Source organism: Callospermophilus lateralis, chromosome 3 (genome assembly GCF_048772815.1).
Source record: "Callospermophilus lateralis isolate mCalLat2 chromosome 3, mCalLat2.hap1, whole genome shotgun sequence".
Classification (NCBI taxonomy): Eukaryota; Metazoa; Chordata; class Mammalia; order Rodentia; family Sciuridae; genus Callospermophilus; species Callospermophilus lateralis.
The window spans coordinates 87,171,738-87,177,592 of record NC_135307.1 but is presented as its reverse complement, the minus strand read 5'-3'; the positions used below and the strand labels follow the sequence as shown (position 1 = coordinate 87,177,592).

Genomic DNA, 5,855 nt, shown 5'->3' with positions numbered 1-5,855 from the left:
AGCTTTTCCTCCAACGTGTTGGGTCAATGCCCTTAAACAGCTCATCTCAGGTGGTGTAGCACCCTTAGTTCAGGAATGGAACTTTACAGTCCGGTTACCTAGCTGTGGGACTTTGGGCAGTTTTCTTGGATCTTTTCAGTCTCTAAGCATCTGTAAAATAAAAACAATACCACCAACTTCCAAGCTATTATGAAGAATAAGAGATTGCATTCTTGGGCTGGGGGTGTAGTTCAGGAATAAAGCATGTGCTTAATATGCATGAGGCCCTGGAAATAAAATAAAAAATAGAAAGAAAATAAAAAAGATTGCATACTCAATTATTCAGCCTATTACTTAGCACATTGTTCTCATTTTTAGTCATTTTTACCACACCTGACTTCTCCCACTTCTCCCACTTCCGTTTCCCCACTTCCAACTTACCCTACATTCTGGGACTTCATAGTGAGATATCAATGACCAAAATTACCAATCACACAGCATTGCATCTCCTTTTTTCAAATTCTGATTGAAATTAATCGTTTAGGTGTTTTAAGTTTGTCCTTAATGCTAGAGAGCTCAGGGAGTATGTGTATAAAGGTTATGATTATAAAGCTAAGTGTATTGGTAGCTTTTCTGTGTATGTGGAGGGGGCATTGAACCTATGGAAACTCTACCACTGAACTGCATTCCCATTCTCAGGCCTTTTTATTTTTATTTTTCAAGACAGGGTTTCATTACATTACCCAGGCTAGTCTTGAATTGTGATCCTCCTGCCTCAGCTTCCAGAGTAGAGGTATTACAGACATATACTACCACACCTGGCTATTTGGTGGCTTTTTCGAAGACTTCCCTCTGCTAAAATGAGCAAACAAGCTGGGTGTGGTGGGGAGCACCTGTAATCCCAGTGGTTTGGGAGGCCATGGCAGGGGGATTGCAAGTTCAAAGCCAGCTTTGGCAATTTAGGCAGGCTCTAAGCAAGTCAGTGAGACCCTGTCTCAAAATAAAAAATAAAAAGGCTGGGGATATGACTCAGTAGTTAAGTACCCCTGGGTTTAATCCCCAGTTCAAATGAAACAAAACAAGAAAACAAAAACACCCTCACTCACAAAATGAGCAAACCTTGAGTCTTCACCATTAATCCCTGCACAATGTAGGCATCATTTTGTAGGAATGAGAAGCTCAAACATCTATGAATATTGCTAGTAAAAGATGGCAATACATGGGGCTGGAGATTTAGCTAAAATGGTAGAGGGTTGTTTCACATGCACAAAGCCCTGGATTCAATCCCTAGTACCACCAAAAAAAAAAAAAAAAAAAAAAAAAAAAAAGGTGAGAATCTAGACAAACACCCGAATTAAATAGCTTCCACACCAGTCTATTCAATTTTTTTTTTTTTTTTTTTTGTACCAGAGATTGAACTGAGGGGCACTCAACTACTGAGCCATATCCCCAGCCCTTTTTTGTATTTTATTTAGAGACAGGGTCTCACTGCATTGTGTAGCGCCTCAATTTTGCTGAGGCTGGCTTTTTTTTTTTTTTTTCAATATTTATTGAATATATATCCCCAGCCCTTTTTTGTATTTTATTTAGAGACAGGGTCTCACTGCATTGTGTAGCGCCTCAATTTTGCTGAGGCTGGCTTTTTTTTTTTTTTTTCAATATTTATTGACGGACACAACATCTTTGTTTGTATGTGGTGCTGAGAATCGAACCCGGGCCGCACGCATGCCAGGCAAGCGTGCTACCACTTGAGCCACATCCCCAGCCCGCTGAGGCTGGCTTTGAACTCACAATCCTTCTGTCTCAGCCCCCGCCCCGAGTGCCTGGCTCAATTTTTATTTTTAAAAAGTGAAAGGTAGCAGAATACAACAGTTACTATTATGGCATTATGTAAAAATGTGGATGTGTAACCGATGTGATTCTGCAATCTTTGTAATGTTTTGAATAACCAATAAAAAATAAATAAAATAATAATTTCTACTCAACCGAATTCCAATAAAGACTGAACACCCAGGCTCAAGTAACTTCCTTGGGAGTGTTCAGGTTATCTCAAAAAAAAAAAAAAAAGTGACAATCATTCATGTGCTCAAAAAGCTGTAAGAGGGCTAGCGTTATGGCTCAGCGGTAGAACTTCACATGTGGGAGGTCCTGGGTTTGATCCTCAGCACCATATAAAAATAAATAAATAAATAAAGTTATTGTATCCAATTATATCTAAAAAATAAATATTTTTTAAAAAAGAAAAGACAAGTCCAGTAAGACTCTTTCTCAAAATAAAAAAATAAATAAAATAAAATAGGCTGAGATATAGCTCAAAAGTAAAGCATAAACTTAGCATGCAAGAGGCCCCAGGTTCAGTCCCTAGCATGCAGAAAAAGAGAGAGGAAGAAATCTAAGAGTTGAAATTATGAAATAGAAAATAAATAAAACAAAAACTTGTTTAAAAATTACTAAAATTGATGAATCACTGCCAAAAGTGACAAAGAAAAATAAATTAGAATTGCAAATTATTGATATCAAGAATGAAAAGTGGGGACTAGGGATGTAGAGCAGTGGTAGAGTGCTTGCCTAGCAAGTGCAAAGCCCTGGGTTAGAGCCGTGGTACCCCCCACCACACACACACACAGAATTGAAAAGGGGGACAGCTCTCAGATCCTATGATATGAAAAAGATAACAAAGATATTTGAGCAAAATATGCCAATAAATATGACAATGTAGATGAAATGGACAGATTCCTCTAAAAATAGATTATCAAAAACTGACATAAAGCCAGGAGTGGTGGCACACATTTGTAATCTCACTGATTTGGAGGACTGAGGCTGGAGGATTACAAGTTTAAGGCCAATCTGGGCAACTTAATGAAAACCTGTCTTAAAATAAAAAATAAAAAGGACTGGAAATGTGACTTAGTGATAAGAATGGACCTGGGTTCAATCTCCAGTACCAAACAAGACCAAAAACTGACACAATAAGAAAATCTGAATAGTCCTATATCTGCTAAAGAAGTTAAAATTCACAATTAAAAATCTCCTCTCAAAGAAAACTCCTGGGGCAGGGTGGAGTGGTGCATGTCTGCAATCAAGTGACTCAGGAGGCTGAGGCAGGAGTATTGCAAGTTTGAAGCCAGCCTCAACAAATTAGTGAGGCTCTAAGTAACTTAGTGAGACTTAGTAAGACTCGGTCCAAAATAAAAAATAAAAAAGACTGGGGATGTGATTCAGTGGTTAAGTTCCCCTGGGTTCAATCCCTGGTATCAAAACCAAAATAAGCAAACCAACAAAAAGCCCATGAAACTCCAGGCCTGAGTAGCTAATAAATTATTCCAAATAATTAAAGAAGAAATATTACCAACTCATTTTATGAGATCAATAATACCTCTGACAAGAAACATCACAAGAAAAAAAAATGCAGGTTGGTATTTCTCATAAACACAAAAGTAGAAAAAATAATTAGAAAATTAAATCCAATGTTATAAAAAAAATGCAATCTGTCCTAACAAAAGAAAAACTCTGAGATGTCAAAAATTTAATTTCAAAGGCCAGAGGGTATAAGAGGAAGAGATATTAGTTAATCAGTTAACAACTGCAAACAAAACCAATAAAAAGGCCAGTTATATTGAAATCATGACACCTACCATTGAGCTACTTCCCAGGCTTTTTAAAAAAAAATTTTGAGAGTCTCACTAAGTTAATGAGGGCCTCACTAAGTTGTCAGGCTACAACTTGTGATCCTCCTGCCTCAGTTTCCCAAGTAGCTGGGAATACTGGGGTGTACCACCAAATTTGGCCCTATTGTGTGTGTGGTTTTTTTTTTTTTTTTTTTTTTTTTTTTTAGTACTGGGGCACTTAACTACTGAGCCACATCCCCAGCCCTTTTTTGTATTTTATTTAGAGACAGGGTCTCACTGAATTGCTTAAGGCCTCGCTAAGTTGCTGAGGCTGGCTTTGAATTTGCAGTCCTCCTGCCTTAGCCTCCTGAGCCACTGGAATTACGGGCATGCGCCACCATGCCTGGCTGGCCCTATAATTTTTATTTAAGAATTCCTTGGGCTGGGCTAGGGCTCAGTGGTAGAGCACTTTCCTGGCATGTATGAGGCACTGGGTTTGATCCTCAGCACCACATATAAATAAATAAATAAATAAATAAATAAATAAATAAATAAATAAATAAATAAATAAATAAATAAATAAAAGTATTGTGTCCATTCTATAATGAAAAAAAATAGGCAGTGTTGGCCAAGCCGGTCTCCCATCAGCCTAGGTTCTCTGTGCTCTGTCGGTGGCGATGACGGTGAAAACCGAGGCTGCTAGAGGCACCCTCACTTACTCCAGAATGAGGGGAATTGTAGCAATTCTCATCGCTTTCATGAAACAGAGGAGGATGGGCCTGAACGACTTTATTCAGAAGATTGCCAATAACTCCTACGCATGCAAACACCCTGAAGTTCAGTCCATTTTGAAAATTTCCCAACCTCAGGAGCCCGAGCTTATGAATGCCAACCCTTCTCCTCCACCAAGTCCTTCTCAGCAAATCAACCTTGGTCCATCATCCAATCCTCATGCTAAACCATCTGACTTTCACTTCTTGAAAGTAATTGGGAAGGGCAGTTTTGGAAAGGTTCTTCTAGCAAGACACAAGGCAGAAGAAGCATTTTATGCAGTCAAAGTTTTGCAGAAGAAAGCAATCCTGAAAAAGAAGGAGGAGAAGCATATTATGTCGGAGCGGAATGTTCTACTGAAGAATGTGAAACACCCTTTCCTGGTGGGCCTTCACTTCTCTTTCCAGACTGCCGACAAACTGTACTTTGTCCTAGACTACATTAATGGAGGAGAGCTGTTCTACCATCTCCAGAGGGAGCGCTGCTTCCTAGAACCACGGGCTCGCTTCTATGCTGCTGAAATAGCCAGTGCCTTGGGTTACCTGCACTCTCTGAACATAGTTTATAGAGATTTAAAACCAGAGAATATTTTGCTAGATTCACAGGGACACATTGTCCTTACTGACTTTGGACTCTGCAAGGAAAACATTGAACACAATGGCACGACATCCACCTTCTGTGGCACACCTGAGTATCTTGCACCCGAAGTACTTCATAAGCAGACTTATGACAGGACGGTGGATTGGTGGTGCCTGGGGGCTGTTTTATAGGAGATGCTGTATGGCCTGCCTCCTTTTTACAGCCGAAACACAGCCGAGATGTACGATAACATTCTGAACAAGCCCCTCCTGTTGAAACCAAATATCACAAATTCTGCGAGACATCTCCTGGAGGGCCTCCTGCAGAAGGACAGGACAAAGAGGCTCGGTGCCAAGGACGACTTTATGGAGATTAAGAATCACGTCTTCTTCTCTCTGATTAACTGGGATGATCTCATTAATAAGAAGATAATGCCCCCTTTTATCCCAAATGTGAGTGGGCCCATTTCGATCCCGAGTTTACCGAAGAGCCTGTCCCCAACTCCATTGGCAGGTCCCCTGACAGCATCCTCATCACAGCCAGCGAGAAGGAAGCTGCTGAGGCATTCCTGGGCTTTTCATACGCACCTCCCATGGACTCTTTCCTCTGAACAGTCTTAGGGGTGGTTTTGAAGGATTTCATATGTGTTTTAAATGTTTTAGTTAGCCTTTGAGCCAGAGCTGCCAGCTGACAGGACATCTTAAAAGAGAGAATTTGCCCATCTCTGGAAGCTTGGCAATCCTGTTGCACACTCTTTTGCTGGAAGCTTTTCAAAGAGCACACCCTCCTCTCAGTGAGCTCATGAGGTTTTCATTTTTATCCTTCCTTCCAACGTGGTGCTATCTCAGAAATGAGCATTAGTGTGCAGCCCTAGACAGATGCAACCATCTCCTTAGGAGGAGATGCTGATCTAAGAAG

The 5,855-nt window shown here is 40.2% G+C and overlaps 1 pseudogene; it reads left to right on the top strand.

The window, feature by feature from the left end:
- The first annotated feature begins 4,220 nt into the window (after positions 1 to 4,220).
- LOC143393987 (serine/threonine-protein kinase Sgk1 pseudogene) lies at positions 4,221 to 5,592 on the top strand (annotated as a pseudogene).
- The last annotated feature ends 263 nt before the right edge of the window (positions 5,593 to 5,855 follow it).